The sequence below is a fragment of the Camelus dromedarius genome, chromosome 8 (genome assembly GCF_036321535.1).
Source record: "Camelus dromedarius isolate mCamDro1 chromosome 8, mCamDro1.pat, whole genome shotgun sequence".
NCBI classification, from domain to species: Eukaryota; Metazoa; Chordata; class Mammalia; order Artiodactyla; family Camelidae; genus Camelus; species Camelus dromedarius.
Window position 1 is genome coordinate 5587246 of NC_087443.1, and position 26385 is coordinate 5613630.

Consider the following 26385-nt stretch of genomic DNA (forward strand, 5'->3'; position numbering starts at 1 on the left):
AGCCTCGAAAATGAGGATGAACTCGGCGGTGTCTCTTGTTCAGTCACCTCTGCAAAGTCTAGACGGGGCAAGGCTGGCGGCGGGGAAGACAGAGTTGGGAGGGTGGGGCCAAGAGGGGGGCAAGGGGCTCCCCGTTATTTATTCATTTTCGCTACCACCCAAAAGGGTTTGGAGAGGCTTCCTGGAAAATGTAGCAGATTTTGCAGAACTAAAGGAGTTAAATTATCCCCACATCTTCAATAGGGAAAGCTACCAAAAATAACAGTAAATTTCAGCTCTGAGCTTCCAGAAATTCTAGGGGGAGAGGGAAGCATCGTGTGTCAGATTATTTTCTCTGCATCCTAGGACGTCACCGTGGGAGCAAGGAGCCCTGAGCGGCCGGCACCGTTCTCAGAACTTTTAAACTCCTGCTCAGTGTGTGTGGACTGAATAGATGAGCCAAGGAGCCTGCAGGTTTTGCCTGTGGGGAGCCGGCCAAAATTGTTGTTTATGGCTAGTGAGCAAAGCAATGTCTGGAACCCTCCCTGCTTGCAAGAATTTTAACTTGTATGACTTCTTTAAAAAAAAAAAAAAAAACCTTTTTTTAAAAGTTATGAAATAGAACACAGAAAAAGAAAAGTCCACAAAACATATGCAGACAGTTTAATTAATAAATAAAAAGCAAACACTTGTAACCACCAACCCAGTGAAGAAATAGAATCTTACTACCACCGCAAACAGAAATAGAATCCACTACACCACACCCCATGTGTCCTGCCCCTCCAGAGGTAATTCACTATTTTATTTAGCTTAATAATTTCCTTGCTTTTCTTTTTTTAGTTTTGCCACCTATGTATTTAAAACCTAACAATTATGGTTCTATTTTTGAATATTGCATTGATGTATTCTTTTTAAATTTTTTAATTTAGTTAGTTATTGGAGGGGGAGGTAATTAGATTTGTTTGTTTGTTTATTTGTTTATTTTTTTAGTGGAGGGACTGGGGATTGAACCCAAGACCTCATGTATGCTGAGCATGCGCTCTGCCACTGAGCTCTAACCGCCCCCACCCCAGTGGATTCTTTTGTGTCCTTACTCTTTTGCTCAACATCAAGTCTGCGAGGATCTGCCATGTTTTCACAGCCGTCGTTTGGCCATACTGTTCCTACGTTGTGTGAACCACACTTAATCCATACATCCTCTTGTTGAAGGACATTTGGGCTTTGTCGCAGTCTTTGGCCGCCTGCCTGGGTTTCCAAGCCAGCTCTGAGCTCTCACTTCTAGCTGACACTTACTTGCTCAGGCTCTCTTGGCCACCAGATCAGAGCTGCTCCGTGGAAGACACAGTTGGTTTCTGCCCAGCAACAATAGGGCTCTCATGAGGCTCTGTCTCCCAGCGCATCCCTCAGTCCCTGTGTTCTTGGTACCAGTGACTATCCTGTAGCACCATATCTGGACTTGTCTTGCTGGCTCTGACCCTTCAGCTTTGACTCACATTTTACTCAGTTTTCTTATTCTAGTGTCCTCTCTGCTCTCTGCCTCCTAGCTCCTAGGCTAATGACATCCGCCCACCCTATAGCCGTGGCCAGGCCTGGCTTCCCATAACGAGACAGGGAATTAAAACCCCTTGTCTGTCACTGTCCTTCCCCTAACCTCTACTCTGCCTGGGCTCTGTGGATCCAACAGGTGTATTGATTTTGAGGATGTGAACTGAAAAATGATCAATTGATTAACCTCAGTAAATTCCAAAGTTAGAAGATAATAAACGGAAAGCGTTCCCACTATTTCATGCAGCCACCATCTCTTAATCATTTCATTAAGCAAGTTACAATTTCTGTCTTATCTCTCATCGAAATTGAGTAACAAAGGAAATTAGGTGCATCAATTTAATCAGCCAACATCATTGTGCACTTTGTGTGTCCCAGACTCCTTTGTTAAGTGCTTTGAACTTAATAGTAAGATGAAGAAAAACAAGACAGGAAGTGTAGCTTTTGAATTGCAGTCAGCCCCTGGACTGTAAGGATGGCAATAGAATTCGTATTTGGAGCATCCATTGGGTGGACTGGCTGCTTCTGCAGAGGTCCAGCAGGGGGCACTTGGCAGAGGTGCAAAACAGCTCAGCATGCTCTACAAAGAGTCCTAGTGGGAGCACAGCCCGGTGATGGGAAGAGATCACAGTGTCTGGAGCACCAGGGGAGGGAGAGTTTAAAGGGGAGACTCTTGTTTGGGCTGGAGCGGATCCCAGGAAGCATGGCCGCCAGCCAGAATCAAGAAGATTGATGACCACAGGAAAACTCCTGGAGACACAGCAAGGTGGAGGACACCAGGAGCATCGGTATTTGATCTTGAGAGGTTAGGTCTTCTGCAGCTTTCTGTTCCTAGGTTTTTTTTTTTAACCCAGTGTTACCCTCAATCTTTAATAGAGTTCCATGAGCCGCTAAGGCTTATTGGTAGCTGGGCTGTGCAGAGTCGGAGACTGGGGGCGGTGTAGGGGGACAAGGGAGAGGACAGCGGGGCCACAGGTACAGACTCACCCAGAGCAGCAGCTGGTGCGGGAGGGAGAATGTGGAACACCGAGGGGCCCGCGTTCCTCCCTGCAGATACAGCGGGGGCTGGGTCACAGCTGTCTGACTCAGGAGTGTGGAGAACTTGGGCTTCTGGGCTGAACAGAAAGGAATACGGTGGTGGCCCTGCCCTCAGGAGTTGAGAATCCAGGTAGAGACACCAATCTGTAAACAGGCAGAGAACAGCGTGCTGGGTGGTTTGCTGCACGGCTGGAGCAGGGAGGACCTGGAGGAAGCAAGGCTGTGGCAGGGGTGTGGAGAGGGGCTGCGAGCCATCCGGGGTGCCAGGCTGTGTGCGGAACAGCAGCAGCAGCAGAAGGGAGAGAACGATCAGCCTGCAAGTGCGGAGGCACCAGCCCTCTCATTCCCCAGCTTCCGTGCGCTGCCTTCTTTTCCATGCTGGGCTCCCCGGCTCCCGACGGCGCTTCCGCAGAGGATGATAATGCGCGCAGGAAACGCAACTCGAATCCCTCAGATCCGCGCCCGTGTGCAGCTCTAGTAAGAGACTGACCGGGGCAAGAGGCCAACACCTCAGCCCGTGAGACACTTCTGGATCAGTAGCGGAGCCATGTGACCGGATGGCCGCGCGGCCGCTGCGCGCCCTGGGCCGCAACGCAGTCGCCACCCCGCAGGGCCGAGCCTCTCCGGGCTGGAGCGTCCCGGTCCTCGCCCTCTGCCGCCCCGGAGGACGCCTGCTTTAAGGCCCCTGACTCGGCTCCGACCGGCTCACCCACTGGGCTCAGACCTGCGCACCGTCTGCTGCGCCAGTGACCCGCCTGGTGCTCCGTGACGGCGGCTTAAACCCTCCCCTCCGGGACTGGTGCGTGGCTTCCAGCCGCCGCAGTCACTCGTGCTTGTATCGCTTTCTTGAAAGACTTAAAGTCTCCCCTTCCCCATGGGCTGGGCCCTGCCGTAATTGAGGCACTTTTGAAAGGAGAGGACAGGGAAGTACGTTTTCAGGGTCATCATACTTTGAAAGAAAACGGAGCCCTTGAAGTTCTCAGCCCGCTCCACGCGGCGACGGGGAGTCAGGAGTCCCGAATTCCCGAGCATGCGCTGTTAGAAAGTAGCGTTTTCATTTTGGACACGTGGACTCATCTTTGATTTAATGTTCCCATTTATAAACTAGAGATAGTAGTGTAGTTCCCATCCTCTCTTTTCCTAAAAGGGTGTTAAAATCCAAACTTTTGGTCAACTTCAGCTCCCCCCTTCACTCCCCAGTTCTTGACATATGAATGTCTGACAACGACGCGATGACTCTCCCGGGCACCAGCCTGATGTCCGTGTGTGCCTCTTTGTCATCTCCTGTTACCCAAGTTGTCGGCCTCTAAGCCCTGCCCTGCCCGTGCCTTCACTGCGTGACCTCCTGCTGACTGCCCGCCCTCTGTTCTGTCCCAGGGACACCAGCGACACTCACTCCTGGGCTATTCCTGCTCCTGCTCCCTAACTGGTCACCTCCGCAAGGGTTCTCTGCCAACCACCTTACAGACTGTCATCTCCCTAAAGTGTCCTTATCCACAGATTGCCCCCTATACCATTGATTTTCACCTGGGGAGATTCTGCCCCTGGTGACATGTGGCAATGCCTGGGGACATTTGTGAATGTCACAACCGGGGTGCTATAGGTCAGGGATGCTGCTTAACGTCCTGCAGTCTTCCCCTCAACAAAGAATTATCCAGGCCCAGATGTCAGTAGTGCAAATTTGAGGAACCCCGTTTATATCTATGTGAAAAATCTTTAGTGGCTTCCTAGAACCTATCAGAAAAAGTTCAGACTTATCCTGGATTCAACGCCCAGCATAATCAGACTTTTGCCGTCTCTCCAACCTTTGGCTCCCAGCATCTATCGCATATGGGACGGATACTGAGCTTGAAACTTGCCAGTTCTCGAAGTCTTCCCGGGCCCTCAGCCCTCAGCCCATGAAGCCTCTCCTTTTCCGGGAGCACAGAAGCTTTTGGTCTGCCCCCTCTCCACACACAACATCTTCCTTCCTTGGGGGTCCGGAACACTGTGCCAGCCCAGGTCCCCTGCACATGGAGCAGCACAGTGAAGGTCAGTAACTGTGAAAGAAGAGAATCCTGGAAAGAGGAGTGAACCCCTGGAAGAACATGTGATTTGAGCCCAAGGTGCTGTGCTCAGAGGAGCTCGTGAGCCCCCAGCAGCGTTCAATACACTCCTCCGATTTTGGGCACACCACTTTGTCACTGTATTTGTCACCTGAAACCACCCTGGAGCTTGGAGGCTGCGGGAGATTCTGGGTCTGGGTGGGAGGTCCCAGGACTCCAGGCAGATAGGGACTTGGGATAAATTCTTATTTGGGGCAGGGGCTCACCAGTAGCTGTCTGCTCCTTCCTTTGCACACATCCTTGCTGCATTGTGTAGAATGATAGGGATCCTTCTGGTAGAATTATTAGGTAGAGATTATTCTGGTCAACCCCCCTTTTCTTATGCATACGAGGGAGCTCTTGGCAGTCAAAAGAAGTGGGGTCATTGACCCCCTATCCTTCCCTAGGACATTGTCATCTCGATCATCATCACCATCATTAATGTCACCATTGTCTTTATGAAACTCACCAATACAACCTTTCATGGTGCCTAACAAAACCAGGCTCTAAACACTTGAACAACCCTTATCTCCTTTAAGTTTATAATTCAGGGCACACATGGATGTTAGGACTTGCAGAAGGCAGAAAGAGCTTAGTAAATAAAGTAAAGTAAAATAAGACTAGGACGAGGCATGTCTGTGTGTAGTCAGTCAACAAGCGTTTATTGAATGTAGACAGATGAATTTGGGGCCATGTTGGAGCATGAAAAAGAAAAATGAAAAAAAGGCAGTAAAGAAATATTACTTTTAAAATATGTACCAAGGGGAAGGTATAACTCAGTGATAGAGTGGATGCCTAACATGCATTGGGTCCTGGGTTCAATCCCCAGCACAGCCATTAAAACTAACTAAATAAGCCTAATTACTCCCCTCTCAAAAAAATAAGTAAATAAAATAAAAATACATACTAAAATGTAGCATCAAATTGACCACTGCTTTTCAAAATAGTCACCATAAAGTGGATTTTAGTATTACTGATATTGTTCAAAATGCCTACAAATTGCCCCTCGTCAGAACTTTCTCTGAAGCCAAGTTTTTATCATCTATATGATTCTAAACCATTGATATCTACTTGGGTCACTTAAGTTAGGCACCTCAGATGTCCAGAGAACTCAGGGATTTCCAAAAATCAAAGCCATAATTAAAGGAAGATTCATTACTGTATTATTTTGGAATGTTTGGGGTGTAAGTGACAGAAAACCCCACTCACAGTGCTTAAGCAAAAGCAGGCTTATTTTTCTAAATAACAAATCTGGAGGTAGGTGTTGCTGGTATGTATAGTTGTCATGATTCCAGGACCAGATTTCCTATGATTATCTTTGCCCTTTCCTTCTGGTGGCAAGAGGTGAGATCTTGCCAAAAGTTCCAAAATGAGGTCCTCTGGTCATTCAAAATGTAGATTTCAGATTCGTACCTCGTGTTTTTGTACAAGTTGATTTGCCGGATGATTGGCAATCAGAAGTCAATACATACATGCACACATACAGCCTCCTAGATGTTCTGGTAGCACTTCAAGGGTTATTTCCATCAGGCTGTGGTGACATGAGTTACTTCTCTTCTCTGAAGGAGATGGACTTGCTTGCCAAGCAAACCAGAATGTGTGTGTGGATCAGTCAAAGCCCTTCTCCCGTGGACAGAGCTGGAGACACAGGAAGAGAAGGGGAAGGTGGTTACCTTCACTCATTTCCTAGTTGTTATTGTTGTTGTTGCATTGGTTTACATTTTAAAAATAACAGGGGACAAACTCCTAGTCAACGTGAACAATAGCAATATGGCAGAAGAAATGGTAAGTAATCCAGTGATATTGGGATATGAACGTGTGGGGCTTCCATCTTGAGTGCTCCCCCATCCCCTCATTCTCTCTCATCTCTCCATGTTTGAACAGCCCCATGGAGGGGTTCGTGAGCCAAGGAACTGAAGCCTCCAGCCAACAGCCGTGACTAAGACCTGGAGCAATGATGCGCGTGAGCTTGGAAGCAGAAAACTCTCCAGTCGCAACTAAGTCTGGAGACGACTGGAGCCCTGGCCAACGACTTGACTTCAACTGTGTGACAAACCCTGAGCCAACTATGCAACCAGGCCACCCCAGCAACCATCAGAAACTAAATGAGGTAATAAATGTTTCATGATGCTAAGTTTTGGGGTCATTTGTTACACAGTAATATGTAGCTATAATACAACTAGAAAGGAGGAAAATCATCATGTAATCATTTTGTTAGAGACAGAAAAAGCACGTGATAATATTTAGCACATACTTGTAATATTTTAAAAACCTTTCAATCAGCTAGGAGGAGAAGGCAATGTCCTTATCTACTAAAGACAATTCACCACAAAAAACCTAAAAGGTTATCACACTTCATGGTGAAATGTTAAACCTTTTTCTCTGAAATTACAAATGAGATAAGGATGACCGCTATTATCATTTTAACTGAACATTTTACCAGCAGTCCTAGCCAGTGAAGTAAGGAAAGAAAAAGAAATACAAGAAATAAAATGTATGGAAGGGAATTAAAGTGTCATTATTTGCCTGTGACATGACTGTGTTAATAGAAAATCCAAAAGAATTTACAAATAAACTACTAGAATTAATCAGTGAATTTAGCAAGGTCTCTGGATGCAATGTTGATAAAAATCAAGTGGATTTCTTTATGTCAGTAACAAGTAGGAAAAGAAATTTAAAATAAGACCACTTAACAACAGCATTTAAAAATCAAATACCTAAGAATAAATCTAATAAAAGTTGTGTAAGGCCCCTCCACACAGTGAATTATAAACCATTATTGAAAGAATTGAAAGAAGACAATTACACATACATAGATCATGTCCGTGGATTAGAAGGCAGGTGTTGATTCTTCACAAATGTATACTTTCAACACACTGCAATTAAAATCCCAGTAGGCATTTTTGAGAGACTTGATAAGTTGATGATAATAAAATGTATGTTGAAATGCAAAGGGTTAATAATAGGCAAGACAACCTTAAAGGAAGAAAAAAGTTGGAGAACTTGACCACCAGAAATGGGCTTATTATAAAGCTGCACTAATTAGGATCACGTGTTAACAGTGAAAGGACAAATGGACTAATGGAACAGAGTAGAGTACACAGAGAGACTCACATCTATATCGGCGCTTGATTTATACAAAGGTAATACTACAGAACAGTGTAGAAAGAACAGTCTCTTCAATAAATGGTTTTAGAGCAACTGATTACTTACAGGGAAATAGGTGAAAAGTAACCCTTATCTCAAATGACACACAAAAATCAATTCCCGGTGAGTTTTAGGTATGAATGTGGAAGATGAAACAATAAATCTTCGAGAACAGCATTGCCCGATAGAAATATAGCACAAGCCACATATATAATGACATATATGTTAAATATTCTAGTAGCCAAGTTTAAAAAGTAATAATAAACATGAAATCAATTTTAATTATATATTTTATTTAACTTTCTGTGTCTGAAATAGTATTATTTCAACATATAACCAAAATAGAAATGACTAAAGAAAGGTTTTACATTATTTCGCTCATACTGTCTTTGAAATCTAGTGTATATTTTATACCTGCAATCCGTCTTAATTTGGACTAGCCATATTTCAAATGCTCAAGAGCTGCATTGGACAACACAGTTTTTAGACTCTAATTTGAATAATATCTTCCTGATATATCAGTAGGCAGAGATTTCTTAAACAAGACATCCACACAAGGTTTAAACGTAAATGCGACTGGCTTAAAATGAAAAGGGAGGCTAATGTATCATCTTGCATTTTGAGTACAGTGTAAGGAATCCTTAGTAGTTAAGCCGGGCTGCTTAAAAAATTCCTTAGACTGCGTGGCTTAAACAACAAACATTTATTTAGCACAGTTCTAGAAGCTGGGAAATCCAGGATCCAGGTGCCGGCAGGTTCCGTGTCTGGCGAGAACTTTCTTCCTGGTTTGAGGACAGCTGCCTTCTTTCTGCTTCCTCACGTGGGAGAGAGAGGGGGAGAGGGAAAGAGAGAGCTCTCTGGCAGATAATGAGATAATGGCACTAATTCCATCATGAGGACTCCACCCTCATGACCACATCTCAACCAAATCACCTCCCCAAAACCTCACCTCCAAATACCGTTACACTGGGGGTTATGGTTTCAACATGTGACTTGGAGGGGAGGAGGCATATTCAAACATTCAGTCCTCAATGAAGATCCATGGACTTGGAAGTGAGTGAGAAGTGAGTGTGACAATGTTCTTCCTGTTTCTGTAATTGGGATCTCAGGTATAAAAACAAAGCTAAGTGAGAAAATGTCCTACGGTACCCATAGCGTTATTCATAATGGTAAAAAACTGGAAATAACCCAGATGTCCATCGACAGTCGAGGCGGGGAATCAATTGCGGTGGGTTCAGAAAGAACGCTGCGGCCACGAGCAGCGACACGCGTGAATCTCTCAAGTGCGTGTTAAGCAAAAGGAGTTAGACACAGGCGCGTTTACACAGCATGATTCTTTTTACATAAACTTCAAAGCACAGGCAGAACTAACGTGCTGTGTGAGAGGAAGGGGTAGTGACTATTTCTGGAGAGAAGGGAGGGGCCGGTGATTGGAAGCGGCACACGGAGCAGCCAATGTTCTCGTTCTCACTGTGGGCGCTGGTTACAGGGGTGCGTTCACATTGTGATAAATCACTGAGCTGTACTCTAAGGATCTGTGCATTTTCCTAAGTGCCTGTTTATTAAAAAATCATTCGTATTTAGACTTGTCCTCGGAGTATCTCCTTAAAAGCATGGTCTGATTTACCTAAAGTCGGGAACCAGCAGTGCTCCTCTGAATGAGCCAAGGGAATACTAACATTTGGAACTTGTTAAACCAAAATAATGCCCATTGGCGACTGCAGCAGCCCCTACAGCCTTAGAGTGAGCCAGTGTGTCAACAAATATTTATTAAATACACCCCATTCTCATGAACTTTGGGTCCAGTGGTCAGACAGCAATTTAGCCAAGCAGCTGTGGAAAGAGCTTTCAGCTGCCGAAGTCAAACAAGAAACTCTAAGCCTCTCCCTGAAATCCCGTCAGGGATATTCTCCACTTGCCCCTCTACCTTGAAATGCACTCTTTTCCCCCCAACAGAATTCAATTATTTATCAAGAGAAACTGTTCCTTAACCCAGATATGCATGGTTCATAGTTTCATAGTTTCATAGTTCAGGAATGCAGGTAAGTGACAAATTTCCATGGAACTCAACCCAAAGAAATTCTTTACATTCCAAGATCACTTTGCACTCTGAAAGATGCCAGCCTTCCTCGTCTCCTCAAAGTCTTTTATGGAATCATAATTTTTATAGAAATCTGCATATGCTTTCTTTCTTGGTCCAGCCACTGAAAACTTACAGAAAGCTACAACTCCCAGGAATACAACGAAGGCTCCAACAATAAAATTGCAGAAGCTTGGCCAGAATGCCTCACTTCTGAGGTTTCGTCAAAGCACTGGAAGGCATGGTAGTTACTCTCCTTGACAGGTCAGCAACGTCCTTCCAGACTGATGGAGAAATGGACCGAAATGCACTCTTAAGTAATGGAGAAAGTCTGCGAAAAAGAAGTACTGGAGCAAAACATTTGGAGAAGAGGTAGGAGGTTAGAGAAGAAATTGTGTAAGATTCCAGACAGTAAAGACAAGTTATTTATAAAGTTAAGAGTTTCAGATTGGCAGCAGATTCCTTACTTTGCCTGGAGAATAGAATCTGGTAGTTTAACACCTGTGGACTATGAAGGAAAAAACTTGCAACCCAAGAACCCTCTTCTCAGCCGAGATATTGTTCTCTGGTCAATGTGCAAGAAATATACTTGAGAATGTGCAAGAATTTGGAGTATATTTCACCCACACATCTCAGGCTGCCATCTATGCAGTAAGAAGCACCTGAGACTCTTAGCCAACTAAAAATGGAATCAAACACTTCTCAGCCTTTTGGCTAAGATCAAGTGTGGTGTTTGTTCTTATCGGTTTAATATCTGATATGTCCTCTATCCGAGGACAATATATTAAATGGAGTTTTGGAACTATTGGCGGAATGGGAGCTTGCTCCGTCCGCTCCACTCATTGACCTGGTATTGCAGTGCATTCAGGAATGGTGCACCCTCTTCAGGGGAATTAGCTGTTGTGGGAAGAAAAAAAAAAAAAAAAAAAAAACTGAAGCAAAACCAAGACCTCAGTTTTGGAAATATAAAGGCAAAAGTAAACAAGATATGCCCAGCTGTGTCTTTTCTCATTTGGCCATAATAGAGTCCTTAAATTAAAAAAAGAAAAAGTCAAAGTTTTACAAGCTATATCATCAAGTCGCAAGTCAATACAGCTAGAAAAAAGTAAGGATAAGAAAGACATAAAAACTCTTAACCATTATAAAATTAAGAACACACTTACGGATCAAAGAGGAAATCAAAAATCTAGAAAGCAATGTAAAAGAGTACACTTCCTGTCAAAATGTATGTGTATAGCAAAAGTTATTTATGAATTTAACTGCCGTCTTTTTTTTTTTAAAGAAAAATAAATCTGGAAAGGATGTTGTGCTTGTCTATAAAAAGGAGAAAAAAGTATAGTCAAATAATCCAAAACAGCAAGAAGCAATTAAATAGAAAATTAAAAATTTTTGAAAGGATAAATAGTTCCCAAAGCTGGTCTTTGAAAAGACCAGTTACCATGGTAGAGATGGGAAAAGTAAATAAAAATCTACCTCTAAAAAAGTTAATGGGAACAAATAACTTTAGAGCTTTGTTCTAGCCAACCCATAAAGAACAGATAATTCCAATAACAGTTACATTATTCCAAGCTATAGAAAAGATGAAAGTTCTCTAATTGATTTTGTACAGTTAATACAGAAACCTAATACAGTACAGAAGGAAAAAGTTACAGCCTAATCTCATTCTGAATATAAAAAAATGTTGATATAATATTGGCAAATAAAATACAGCAATACATCAAAAGAAATACACTATGACCAAGTAAATTTTTTTTTCAAGAAATGCAGACGTGGTTCAAATCTCAGGAAATCTACACATAAAATTGACTGCAGCAACAGATTAAAAGAGAAAGTCCGCGATCATATCAATAGATGTTGAAAAGCCACTTAATAAAGCTCAGCAGCCATTTTTCAAAAGAATTATAAACAAGATAAGGATAAGAATCAATTAAAATGTGTTACAGGCTGTTTACAGTTTCATTAGCCAATAACATCTTAAATAGCAAATCACTAAAACCATCAGAAACCAGACAAGGATGCCAGCTCTGTCATTTTTCTTGAACAGTGTCTTGGAGGTTTTAGCAAATGAAAATAAAACAATTGGCACAAATATGAAGTAAACAAAAATTAAATTTTCTTTTGCTGATGACATAATTTTTTTTACCTAGGAAAGGAATTTAGCAAAGCAATTAGATGTAAGAAAAATACACAAAAAATCAATAGCTTTTCTCTATGCTGCTTTTCACACAGAAAAAGAGATGATAAAAAAATACTCTGTTTGTAATGATGGCAAAAGCTACCAGTGTAAATTTCATGGAAATAAAATGGTGAAATGGTGGTGTCTATATAAAGAAACACTTAAATGTATTTGAAAGATATAAAATGAATTCTGAATAAAGGAGAAGATATGTCTTTGCAGATGGAAAGATCTAACATCGTTAACACTTAATCCCCCCCCTCAATTTTTATATAAAGTTAACATAATTTCAATTGAAATGTTGACATAATTTTCTTCACCCTGAAATTGGATAAAATTATCTCACATTTTATTTGGAAGAATAAATAGGTGAAAGTAACCAAGATGACATTTGGGAGAAAAATGTGAGGCTTTGTTTTTCCAACTATCCAAACATAGTTAGAAGTTGACTGTACTCAAATCAATATTAATTGGCATAGGAATAAGCAAATAGACCCATTAGACAGAAAAAAAATGGTCCAGAAATAGATTTTCATTTCAAATGAGAATTTCATATATGACAAGGTTGATATGCCAATAGCATGGAGTTTTTTTAGAAGAATACTCTCAAGTTGTTAACATGAGTTATCATTCAAGGGGCTGGGGGCGGGGGGAGTACATCATGAAGCTGAAGGGGGAAGAAGAGTGGGGAGGGGTGGGTGAGACAAGCGTATCCAACAGCAATAATCATAATAGCTCATACTTATATAGATAGCTCTTTCCAGGTGTCAGACACTCTTCCATAGATGTAGACATCGTCCTTGACTTACGAGGGGGTTACGCCCTGATAAACACATAATAAGTTGAAAATATCCAAAGCTGAACATGCATTTCATACACTTAACCCAGCGAACATCACAGCCTATCTTAAACATGCTCAGAACACTGGCACTAGTCTACAGTTGGGCAAAATCACCTAACATAAAACCTATTGTACAATAAAGTTGAATAGCTCATGTGATTTATTGAATACTGTACTGAAGGTGAAAAATAGACCGGGTGTCTGGGTGCACCATGGTTGTAAGTGTACCCGTTGTTTCTTCCATGGTGGCGGAGCTGACGGGGAGCTGCAGCTCACTGCCCAGCATCACCAGAGACGGTCCACATATCTATCACACTTTGGGAAAAGACCAAAACTCAAAATTCGACTTACAGTTTCTACTGAATGTGTATTGCTTTTACACTACTGTAAAATCAAAAAATCACAAGTCAAACTGTCATAAGTTTGGTACCATCTGTATATAAATTCTATACATATGTATAAACACACATATGTATGTATCCATATTCCAAATATACACATATACATGTATATATTCTATCTATGTATATACACAACTATATATATTCTATCGCTCTAATGTACATATATGTATATCTATCTATCTATCTATCTATCTATCTATCTATCTATATGTATATATATATTCTTATAACAAACCAACATGGTAGATACTATTAGATTCCATTACTGACCCATTTTACCAGATGCCAAAACTAAGGCACAGAAAAGAAAGCTGCCCAAGTTCACACGGTGCTAGAGTCAGGACGCAAACATGGCAATCTGGCTCCAGAGTCTGGGCTCTGAACTACTCACACACTGCCTCCTAAAAAGGAGAGACTGTCCGAAGGACAAAAAGCGTGGTGAGACCTCGCTCACCAGGCATGACTCTGACACGAGCATCTCCCTCGGTCCTGCTCCCTAGGCACCTTGCTTGCGAAGAAGGAGAGTATCTGTAAAGTGATTTCTTTGGAGAGAGCTGCTGCCTTTCTGTGAGTCCCAGCTCCCTTTTCAAGGGGAGGTCACTGAGAGTGTCACTCGCTCCCCTCACCTAGCGAGAGTCAACTTTCAACAGAGACTCGGGGACCTGCTCACCTGCCCCCCCAGAAACGGAGAAGCACTTGGAGCGCCTCCAACACACACTCACACCGGCCGGCTGCACGGCACGGCGGTAGGGATCACGGCTCCCATCGCATCTTCTGTGTGCGATGGCCCTCCCCTGTGTGAGAAGTCCCTGGGTCCCCCAGGACAGGGGCGAGGGTGCAAGAAGCCCAGGGACCAGATGTGGGGCCTACAAGAGAAATAGTGCCTGGAATTATTAAAAAGAAACCCTGTCCATGAGGGTATTTCCAAAGTGAGTGACCCCTTTTGCAGAGTCTGCAAGGACAGATGGCTAGCAAGCCTACAGCAGCCAGCCTGGGAGGAGGGAGCAGGGAGGCCTCCCAGCATCCCAGCGGAACGCCCTAGGGAGCATGAGGTCGTTGAAACATCCACCAGCGCAAGAGCGCTTGTAGCTGTTTGGCAACAGCACCAGCCCAGGCAGAAGCTCTGCCCTCTTTCTCCTCCTGCTCCCACCCTAGAAGGGGGAGGGGGGAGTGAGTAGAAATCTGAATTTTGAATTTACAGTGTGCAGCTCCCTGAAGATGTACATTCATGCATGCACTGTATGAACAAGGAGGGAAGGTGGGAGGATACAGGCTGGGCTGGTAAGACCGGTAACCTTTGCGGGAGGGAGGGGGCGGGGGAGGAAGCAAGAGAGCAAGAGAGAGCAGGATGCTGAGGTATGGGTGGGGGTGGAGAGCAAGGCGGGTGGGATGGGGCTGAGCACTCCAGCAGGCACATCAAAACCCCTTCACAGTTTCGCCCAGGGCCTGACCTGTCAGTATTTATGGAAGTGCTGGCCGCCCTGAAGGCTTGTGGAGTAGCCAGGAGCCCTGAGATTTGCCCTACGTTCCCCGGTCTCTACTGTCAGCCGCAGCCCTTGACCAGGACTCCGGAGCCCTGGAGGGTTCGGCCCCTACTGGGTGGGCTGACCATGCCAGGACATGGCCACCCTGGACACCCAGTCTTCCTGTCTGGGTAGCTGAGCAGGACCCTATTGTCATCAGTGACCAAGTGACATCTGTAATGGTGCTTGTAACTGCTTAACTGTCTAAAGGTTTAAAGGGTTTTTCTCATGCTCTTGCTGACCAGGGTTGGGCTGGAGAGAAGAGAGGCTTGGGTGATCTGCCCAACCCCCTCATGGTGCTGTGTTCAGGGATCATGCTCAGTGCCCTGCTCGTGACCCCAGTGCCCTGCTCGTGACCCCGGTGCTCTCCTTTTGACCCCTTGTGGTTTCCTTGTATCCTGTTGTTCAAGCTGCAGGTATCAGCCTACAGCAGGAGGTCCCAGGCCTCAGCCTACTTAAAAGGCTAAAAGCATTTAACAATCTGACTTTAAACTGCACAAGTTTTTCTATAGAGCTCTTTTCCACAGACCCCCTTCCTATGCATCCTTTGTTCTAGGTACAAGAATAATAAGAGAGTCCCAAATCCAGAGGTGAACTTCACATCCAGCAGTGGGAAGGGAACCAATGCATCTGCAAAAACAAGAACAACTTTGTGATAATTTGTTACCCTGTATGCGATTTCTATGGAAACTAGCTCCACACTCCACCTTGAACTCTTGAACTTTTACTATAAAATCCCCTGTCTTCTCTCCCCAGCAAGCTCACGGTCTTAGAGGCATTACCCACTGTGACTTCCTTTGCCTGGAAAAGAAATAAAGCTGCGTTTTCTACTTCATCCAAAACTGTGTCCTCAAGTCTCAGTTTGGTAAGCAGGCGATGGAAGCCGTGTTTTAGCAATGTCTGGGTTGCCTAGCTGACCAGCACCCTGATAAGGGAGGTCAGGGAAAGCCTTATCTAAATGTCCTCTATACCAGTCAGCACCTTGATTCTATCACAGCCAGTAGTTTCCATGTTTTATTAAAATGTTATGTTTTATGTCTGCTGCTTAGAAACAGAAAATAAGTCCCTTAGACAAGGGACAATTCATACTCATCTTTGTATATTCAAGAGTTGGCTCGTGGGTGCTAATAAATGTTGTTTGTACTGAAATACAACCATACAGGCTCCTTGTTGGAAGATTCTGAACTAACTCAGTGACAGACAATGGTGGGAACCCTTGTTCATAACTGAACTTTATGGGATGAACAGCGAGAACACAGTGCTCTGCTCCGCCATGAGGTCAGAGTACCCCAAGGCCGTGCAGGTATCTGCCTGATGCCCACCTGACTTATTTTGGATTGTCTCTCTCCTCCACTGGAACATAAGTTCAAGGACATCATCTAATTTGTCTCCTGTTGACACCAGTACCCAGATTGTTGCACAATAGGACTGGATGAGTGAACAAACAAATGGATGAATTTTTTTTTCAGATGATGGTTCATTCATTGCTAGCCCTGACTATTGGAGCCTGTGTTCTGTGCTGGGGATTCAGAGAAGGACCAGATGCAGCCGTTAGCCTCAAGAACGCCACCTTTTGGGGTGCAGGGAGAAAGCATGGGGACAAATAGGTAAACAAACAATTACGGAGGGCAATGGCACCTTACAGCAGTGGAGGTTTTGAGAAGGGGAGGTGAGCATGTTTACCTCCAGGGTGACAGGGTAGGAGAGGGTTCAGGTGGGAGACGGCTGTCTGGTGGCTGTCAGTCCTATCCCACTCCTCCTAGTTCTCTGTCCAGAGCCAGGCAGCCTTGAGGTCCTGCCCTAGACAGAGGGGGCAGCCCTGGGCTGTGCCTTGAGGGGACTACACATTCCAAAGCATCTCACCTCTGGTCACGTGGTCACAGGTCCCTGCCCTATTTCCCATTCCTGTGGTCAAGACAGGGAGAACCCTAATGGAATAGTAATTCACCTGAGCTAGGTATCTAGAACGTTGTCAAATTTTGCAAGATTAGAAACCCAAAACAATGAAAATATTGATACTTTCTGAGAAAATTGCTAAGGAGCAATGTTAGGACTCTCCAACTCACAGCTGTCTGATTCTTTTTTTATATGATGCATAAAATATAATACCTATTGCAGATTTTGTGTCAGAAATTAAGCAAATCACAAGAAAAAGAGATAATGTGTATGGAGTACTGAAAAGAAAAAAAGTCAAACAGAATTCTCTACCCAGAAAAAAAATCTATAAACAAAATCTGTGAGAATTCCTTGCCAGTAGACCAGCACTACGAGAAACGTAAAAGGTAGTACTTCAAGCAAAAAAAAGTCTATGCCACGTTAAAATTTGGATCAATACAAGAGAGGGCAGGAGGGGTGCATTAATAAGTGTCCTAACTGAAAAACGTTCAACAGTCTACGGCCATACCACCCTGAACGTGCTCAATCTTGTCTGAAAAATGTTCAACATCATTAATCATCAGGGAGGTGATCATTAAAACCACAATGAGATATGACTACACACCCACTGAATGTGAAGAGAGTGGCCTCACCCAGTGTTAGTGATAATGCAGAGCAACTCGAATCCCTGTACAACACCAGCACAGTGAACCTGGGGAAACTGTTTTGTTGTTTCTTTAAACGTTAACATACACTTACCATATGACCCAGCATTTCCACTCACCTAAGAGAATGAAAACACATATCCACACAAATACTTGTACATAAACATCTCACTCATAAGAGCCAAAAACTTCAACAACAGGTGAAGGGAGATTGTCCTCTATCCATACCATAATATACCGTTCAGCAATAAAACAGAAGGAACCACTGGTGTCTGCAACAACTTGTATGAATCTCAAAGCATGTTGAGCAGAAGAAGCCAGACCCAAAAGACTTCATACCGTATGATTCCTTTGATATGAAATTCTCAAAAAGACAACAGTAACCCACAGAGACAGAAGGCAGATAGTGGTTCCCTGGGAACAGAGTTATTAGTGGATTGCTTGTCAAAAGGCATAAGGGAAATTTCTGAGTGACAGAAGTATGTACTATGTTGACTGTCGTGGTGGTTACAGCAATGTACAAATTTACAAAAACTCATCTAACTTTATAAAATGGGTGCATTTGATTATATTGAAATTGTACCTCAGTAAGGTGTTTTTAAAATCCTCATATTCTCTCTTTAGTAAGGTTGAGGAAGGGAAAGAAATTATATGTGTGTTTTCAATCTACTATCTTAAGTAACAATTTTTTGGTAATTTTTTAACCATCCCTATAGGGCTTGGCTGCATATTGTGTATTTGAGTACTTCTATAACAGTTAATATTTTTATATTACTTCATAATTTGTAAGGAATTTCACATGTATCTCATCTTATCTTCAAAAATGTCTTGAGAGATTTGGCATTGATTTCTTGGCTATGACACCAGAAACACAAGAAACAAAAGTAAAAATAGCAAATTGGACTACATCAGAATTAAAAGCTTCTGTGCATCAAAGGACACAATCAAAGTGAAAAGCAACCTAGGGGATGGGAGAAAATACTTGCAAATCATATACCCGATAAGGGGTTAATATCCAAAATATATAAAGGACTCCTACAACTCAACAACAGAAAGGACAAATAATCTGATTTAAAAATGAGTAAGAGATTTGCATAGACATTTCTCCAAAGAAGATATACAAATGGGCAACCAGCATTTTCATACTCATCATGAACAACCATTAAAGAATTATAAATCAGAACCACAATCATCCATTAAGATGGCTACCAGAAAATAAGCATTGGCAAGGCTGTGGGGAAACCCGAACATTTATGCACTATTGGTGGGAATGGAAAATGGTACGGCCCCTATGGAAAATGGTATGACACTTCCTCAAAAAATTAAAAGTGGAATTAACATATGATCCAGAATTTTCACCTCTGGATATGTACCTGAAAGAATTGAAAGCAGGGATCTAAGAGGTCTTTGTACATCCATGTTCCTAGCAGCATTAGTTACAATAGCATAGATGTGGAGCAACCCAAGTGTCCACAGATGAAGGTATGAACAGACACAATGTGGTATATCCATACAACGGAATATTATTCAGCCTTGAAAAAGAAGGAAATTCTGACACATGCTACAACATGGATGAAGGTATTTTAAGAGAAATAAGCTAGTCACAAAAAGACACATATTATATGATTTCTAAAGTAGTCAAATTCATAGAGACAGTGGTTGCCAGGGCTCAGGGAGGAGAGATGCAGAGTCAGTGCTTCACAGGAATAGAGCATCAATTTTACAAGATGAAAAGAGTTCTGGGGATGGATGATAGTGATGGCCGCACAACAATGTGAACATGCTTAAAACCACTGAACTGTATATTTTAAAATGTTTAAGATGGTGAATTTTATGTTATATGTATTTTACCGTAGTTTTTTTTTTTTAATACCTTAAGAGGTAGATTTTCACCAGCATTCTACAGATGAAAAACTGTGGTTCAGAGCGGTTAAACAACTTGCCAAAAGTCACACACCAACCTGGTAGTGAAGCCCGACTCTGAACCCAGACCTTACTGTGGACTCTGGCCTTTTCCTCTTCCTGTTAAAGTTGGCTTTTTAAAAACTGCTTGAATAACAAAAACAAAAACAAAAAAATCAAAAAGAAATGGGCAGAAGGCCAAAAAGACATACAGATGGCCAATAGGCACGTGAAAAGATGCTTGATGTCACTAATTATTGCAGAAATGCAAATCAAAACTGCAATGAGGTATCACCTCACACCAGCCAGAATGGCCATCATTCAAAAGTCTGTGAATAATAAATGATGGAGGAGGTGTGGAGAAAAAGGAACCCTCCTACACTGCTGGTAGGGATGTAAATTGGTGCAGCCACTATGGAGGACAGTACAGAGGTTCATTAAAAAACCAAAAATAGACTTACTCTATGATCCAGCAATCCCACTCCTGGGCATACATTTGGAGAAAACTCTAATTCAAAAGGACACCTGCACCCCAATGTTCATAGCAGCGCTATTAACAATAGCCAAGACATGGAAACAACCTAAATGTCCATAAGCAGATGACTGGATAAAGAAGATGATGTCTATATATAGGATAGAATACTACTCAGCCATAAAAAATGAAATAATTCCATTTGCAGCAACATGGATGGACTTAGAGATAATCATACTGAAGTAAGTCAGACAGAGAAAGACAAATATGTGATTATCACTTATATGTGGAATCTAAAAAAAGGACACAAATAAACTCATTTACAAAACAGAAACAGACTCAGACATAGAAAACAAACTTACTGTTACCAAAGGGGAAATGGGGTGAGGAAGGGTAAATTAGGAGTTTGGGATTAACATATACACACTACTATATATAAAATAAACAACAAGGTCCTACTGTATAGCACAGGGAACTATATTCAATATCTTATGATAATCTATAAAAGAATCTGAAAAAAGAATGCATGTATATGTATAACTGAATCACTCTCTGTACACCTGAAATGAACACAACATTGTAAATCAATTATACTTCAATTTTTGAAAAAGTTTTAAAAATGTGCTTGATTAACTGCAGTGGGGACATGTTTTCGTATCCATCTCCCAGGTGAGCCTTTCCTTCCACTGTCTCCTCTGCACCGAATGGCCCTGAGTCAGTGCTGGGCGCTGTCTTGCAGAGCATCACATGCAGATGCTCTTCCTCAACTGCAGGTCGTCTTGCAGGGTGACAGACCAAATGGCCAAAGGGTCTGGATCTGGATCCCTAAGCGGGATGGAACCGCTGCGCCTGCCCAGTTGAGAGAAGGGGGAGACTCAAGACCCATGAGGCTGCCAGGTTCTCTTCCTTCCCTGCTGGCCTGAGTCGGAGGGGTTCCCTTCTGCAGGAGCCTATTAAAAAGCCCTAGGAACACACTTCTTGGCCACAGGGACTCTTCAGGTTCCAATCTGAGCCCCTTACCCTGTATTCCAGTGTCTAAATCCCACCTGGAGCGCCTGCCTTCCACCCTCTGGCCACCCCGTGAGGGCCCCATGAAGCTGCTCTAGTGTCTGCTCAGCCTGGTGTCCAGCTTCACCCTGGACCTTGCCGATTCTGCTGGCAGCCACCACACTGTGTGAGTTGGGGCCAATCCTAGGTGCCCCAAGCTCTCTTGCCTGCACTGACCAAGTCTGGCAGGCGACTGGGTCCTTCTCGCCCAGGAAGGAACATGGCATCTTCTGGCGCCCAGCAGGCATTCCCGAGGACCAGAGCTGGCTCTTCTTTCGCAGTGTTCTGCCCTCCTCCTCCTTGGGTTTTCCTACCAATGCTCGAGAATTTGGGAAAATGACAAGACCCTGCCTCTCATAAAATGTTGACGCACTTTCCCTAGGACTCAGAGACCTCCTGTGTCTTCAGTGACAGGCACCGGATGCCACGCTTTGTCAGTCCTGGACACACCCCCCGCCTCTCCCTCCATCACCTGCCAGTGTGCGGAGCTGGAACCCCCACCGCTGACGCACACTTTCACAGCTGACGTCGACCCCCTTCTCTCTGTCCCTACAACAACCGCCCAGCATTAGGGGGCTGAGGCCTAAACAATTAGCTCACATTCCAAACACACGCCAGTCTCCATCAGGAGAAGGAGGAAAGGGGACATTTTTATGACCACAGCACATATTTGATAGGGGTTTTAAATAACTCACAGCAAATACCCAGCCGGACAGTGATGACACAGGCCTGCCTCCGGGGACTCAGCTGACCAGCTCTGCTTTTTCCTCTGGACCACACCCTCCACTCAGAATTTGAGGACCTAGAGATTAACTCAAAGCTCTTTGAAACAAATTGATTTCCAGAGGTCCAGGCTTGCCAACCCACTGTGTCCTCTGAAAGGAAATTGCTGATTTGTCCCCCTTGAATGCTTAACAAACTCTACCCTCCCCTGGGAAATCAGAATTGGTAAACTATGAAATTGCACAGGGGGCTGGGACCGCAAGCTGTCAAGTCTCCCAGACCTTCTCCCGCGCCGCGGGCGGCATCAGGGACTGGCCGCTTCCCGCGGCGGGCAGCTGTCCGGCCCCGCAAGTTCTCCAGGGGGTGGTGACGGAAGCTGCCTGCCGGGCCTCTGCAGCCCTGCTGGGTCTGCAGGCTCCCTCACCTGCCCCGAAGCCGTAGCCACACCGCTTAAGTGGTGTCTTTGCCTTTTCCTCCCAGGTTCCAACTCCTTGTCCATTTACTAAAAGGAAGAAATGTGACATCACATCACATTGAGGTGGCTGCCCCTGGCTGCCCCTCGGCGCTGCAGCGGGACACGGATCGCGATGCTTCCTTGTTTACTGAGCTCTGCCTCCCCCCAGGCTCCCAGGAGGGTTGCACAACCTGCAAATTCCTCTTCAACACCCATCTCCATTCTCCCTCCGCCCTAGGACACAGGATGGGCGTGCACCCAGAGCTGGCTATTCCAGGGTCCCCCTCAAAGGGGCTGGAGCCCAGAGCCTGCCACCTCCCCGACCTCGGCAACCTGACTCCGGAATGACGCCAGCCAGACGTCCCCCAGCAGACAGCAATCTTCCCTCAGGCCCTGGGCTGTTGTGGGTTTTCTCTTTTTTTCCTTTTCTTCTCCAGAAGCAACATAAGCTTGTTTAAAACACACACGTTTAATATTCCAGTGCCTTGCTACAACGCACAGAGCAACAGTTCCAAAACAGCTCTGCATCTGTAATCCATAATTTATCATCCAAATTTGTTGTGTTCAATTATTCATAGCCTGCAACGGGGTGTCCCCAAATAGGCAAACAAACTCAAATGAAAACTCAAGCAAAATGTAGGAAATGAAAAACTCACCCAGGCATGGCCATGACAGTTTCAGGAGGAGGTGGGAAAGTCCAGGTTGGTGAATACAGAAGTACAGGGTGGGGTCAGGAAGAATTTCATAGAAGCCTTTTTCCCAAGACCTGACAGTGTTGCCATTCACTGCCATATTCTCTTCGGGGGGGGGGGGGGGGCGGGGAGGGGATGGTGGTAGTTATACGCCACCTTTTTATTCCTCGTACAGACATCACCAAATGTTTCATCAAGCTATTTTGAGGGCATAGAATTCAATCAACATTTCTCCGGGTATTTATTCATCATCTGTGATGTGTTGGCACAAAAAGACGAGTAAGATACAGCTGGCGGGGTGGGGGAGGGGTAGCTCAGTGAGCGTGTGTGCCTAGCAAGCACGAGGTTCAGTCCCCAGTACCACCATTAAAAATAAGTAAATAAATAAAAATCCAATTACCTCCCCCCAATAAAATAATAAATTAAACATTAAAAAAAAAGAAAACCTTTAAGAAAAAAAAAAGGTACAGCTGTCAACCCTGAGGACCCTGAAAGACAGGCAGGGACCAGAGGACTTGGAGAGGAATTTGATTCATTCTGAGCGCCATGAGGAATTCTGGGAGGTTGCAAGCAGGAATATAACATATTCTTAAGTTCTTACAAGAGCCTCCCAGATTTAGGACATTTGACAGTCAAGAGAGGAGTTTGGAAGCTGCCCAGGTGAAAGCTGATGGTCACATGGACCCAGAGGGAGTTGGGGGGGTGGGGAGGGTTAGACAGGATCAGATGCAAGAGATGCAGCCTCGAGCATGTGCTGCTGGTGTGAATGTGGGGCGTGAGCGGAAGAAGGGTCGCCGTGACTCCTGGATCTGGGCCCGAGCATTTGGGTGAATGACGGTGCCATTTCCTGAAAAGGAAGCCACGGGGGAGGTTTCGTTTCAAGTGTGAAATTAAGAGCCCTGCTGTAGACGTGTTAACTTGTGCTGCTTGTTAGTCATCCACGTGGAGGTGTGGAGGTGGCCGTCACGTCTGCGAATCTGAGGCTCTGGAGAGAAGTCAGGGCTGGAGACGGGAATTTGGAAGTGGCCGATTTAGAGATGGCATTCGAAGTCCTGTGATTGGATGAGATGACTTGGGAATTGAAAGTATTAGAGACGAGAAGAGGGGTCAAGACTGACGTGCCCGATGTGTATGGCAATGAAGAGTGAGCAATTCCAGCAAGGTGTCAGCTCCCTTTAAAGATTTCTTGAAAGTGCCATCCAACGACCCAATAGGTTACAGTTTCATCTCATGTGGGGTCACACTGAACTGAGCACGTTGCTACTCTAAATAATCAGGAAGGAAGAGGAGGAGAATGTCTATTGTGTGGGTACCAAGAGCCCCCCTTCTTCCAGCGAGACTCTGTCCATCCCTATTCCGACCCACTGTCCCACCGGTCCCCGCCCAGGTAGAGGTGCCGTGCATTGGGAGGAGAGTGTGGTGTCCCGGAGGCAAGGGAAGAACGTGGTCCAAGACTATGAAATTCTTCCAAAAGACAAGACTATGACAGAATATTCCCAGTGCCTGGATTGTGGAACCTCAATGAACATCTAAGGAAGCAAGGAAAGAAGACAGAAAGGGAGAGGATTAAGAGATGGGGCATCAGGGAAAGAGGATCCAGGTAATCCTGTAATTTTCATAAATTTTCTTAGCAAAGGAGCACAGGACCTGGGGTCAGGAGACTGGAATGCACCCACCAGCCACAGGGCAGGCACCTGATCAACCTGAGCCTCTTCTTATTGATCCACAAAGTGGACTATTTCTCATACAGATTCTGCAGTAAAATGAGGACTCTGACATACTGCTAGTGACATTGTGAATCAGTACTTCCAACTGGAAAAGCAACGCATCCATGAATCATGAGTCCACAAAAATATGCGTATTTTTAATCCATGTCTGAGTTTCTTTTCTAAGAAAAGAATTCCACGTATTTTCAAAGGCATTGGTACCGATATTAAAATAGCCTGGGGTCCCTGATGATGTAGGAAAATAAAGCATTAATTTTTTAACCACTGTGGTGTAGTCTCTGTTGCTAGCAACTGGGCACAGTTTCTAATGGATACCAAGCTGGAAAGTCTGGCTATTTGGGCTAATCTGGAAGTCAGGGACTTCTCATGGTGACAGGGGAAAAGAAGAAAATAGCATGTAATAAGTAATGAAATTAGTCACGCTGATCTTTTAGGGGAAAGTGAATAATGGGTTCTAATTTTAGTTTTTTTAACTTCGGAGATATTTATAATGTTTTTATTACGCTATCATTCATGCAAAGAAAAATCACTTGTTGCATGTACAGCTTTCTGAAGTTTGTGACAAATGCATACAGTCAGGTAACCACTACCACAGTCAACATACAGGACTGTTCCCCACCCTGTAGAGTTCCTTCAGACATTACTGCAGTCAATTCTCTCCCCTCCCCTACCCCAGGCAAAGACTGATCTGTTTTCTGTCTCAATAGCTTTTGCTTTGTCCAGAACGTAATATAAATGGAATCAAACAGTAAACAGCCTTTCAAGTCTGGCTTTTCTCACTTAGCAGAATGCACTGAGACGCACCCACGTTATTGCATGTTTGTTCCTTTTATTTCTGTACAGTGTCCAAGAGATGGATGGTCTACAATGTGTTCATCTATTCACCAGGGAAGACATCTGTGTTGTTTCCAATTTGGGAAATGAATAAGGAAGAAACATTTGTGTACGGGTTTTATATCTGGCAGGTGTATGTTTAACTTTAAAAGAAAATGCCAAAGTGTTCTTCAGAGTGGCCGTACCATTTCGCATTCTCCCTAGCAACGGATGAGAGTTCCAGTTGCTCCAGATTCTCACCAACACTCAACATCGTCTTTTTGTGGTTGTTGTCATTGTTGTTCTAGGTGGTACCTCATTCAGTTTTAGTTTGCATTTCCTTAACGGCTAATGATGTTGAGTATCTTTTCATGTGTTTATCTGTCATCTGTATACCTTCGGTGGTGAATTGTTCAAATCTTTCCTGCACTGGGGGAAGGAGTTCCCTTCTTTCTCACTGTTGAATTTTGATAGTTCTCTATTTATTCTACACAGTCTACCTTTATCAGATATGGAATTTGCAAACATTTCACCCCAGTCTGTGGCTTGACTATGCATACTTGAAAAACTAAACTCCAGTCCTAGTCCCATCTCTTCAGAATGAGCATTCTGCTGTAAAAACTTTTACCACCCTCCTACTCTAGGGCAACGCAGGAAAATGTCAAGTCTTCCTCTCATGTCAGTGGGACTTGGAAATAAACACGGCTCTCCTACTCCCTACCCTTCAAAACAAATGCTCCTTGCGCTTCTGAGGCTGTGAATGTCTATAAGAAGTTGCCTTCCCCCTCAGCGTCTTGGGATCCCAGGAGGTTCTTGGTCTCTTCAACTCCTGGGCACAGGGCCAAACCTGGGAGTCTGTGCCCTGTGATCAAGTTAGGGAAACACCATCCCCCATTTTCCTTTATTATTCCCTTGTTGCTATTCTTCTTTGAATTGCCTATATGTGTATGTATCCCTATATATTCAGTGTGCCCCTTTTGAGCTACTTATACATGGAATCACACTGTAACAGTCTTTGTAATTTGCTTCTTCCACTCAGCATTATGGTTTCAAGACTTATCCACACGGATGCTGGTAATAATCAGTTTTTCACTTTTCCAACTATGTCATAGTCTTTTGTATGAAATAGCACAATTTGATTATCCATTCTACTCTTGTGCGTGTGTGTATACGTGTGTTTTATTTACTTATTTTTAGT

General features: G+C 44.0%; 1 non-coding gene and 1 pseudogene across 1 annotated transcript; one reads left to right on the plus strand and one right to left on the minus strand.

Annotated features, from left to right (window-relative positions):
• Nucleotides 1-9837: 9837 nt before the first annotated feature.
• On the minus strand, nucleotides 9838-10116 carry LOC135321862 (cytochrome c oxidase subunit 6C-like; annotated as a pseudogene).
• A 451-nt stretch (nucleotides 10117-10567) lies between these two features.
• Nucleotides 10568-10757, plus strand: LOC116156152 (U2 spliceosomal RNA). The gene has a single exon (XR_004140002.2). It is a non-coding gene; the product is annotated as a U2 spliceosomal RNA (small nuclear RNA).
• The last annotated feature ends 15628 nt before the right edge of the window (nucleotides 10758-26385 follow it).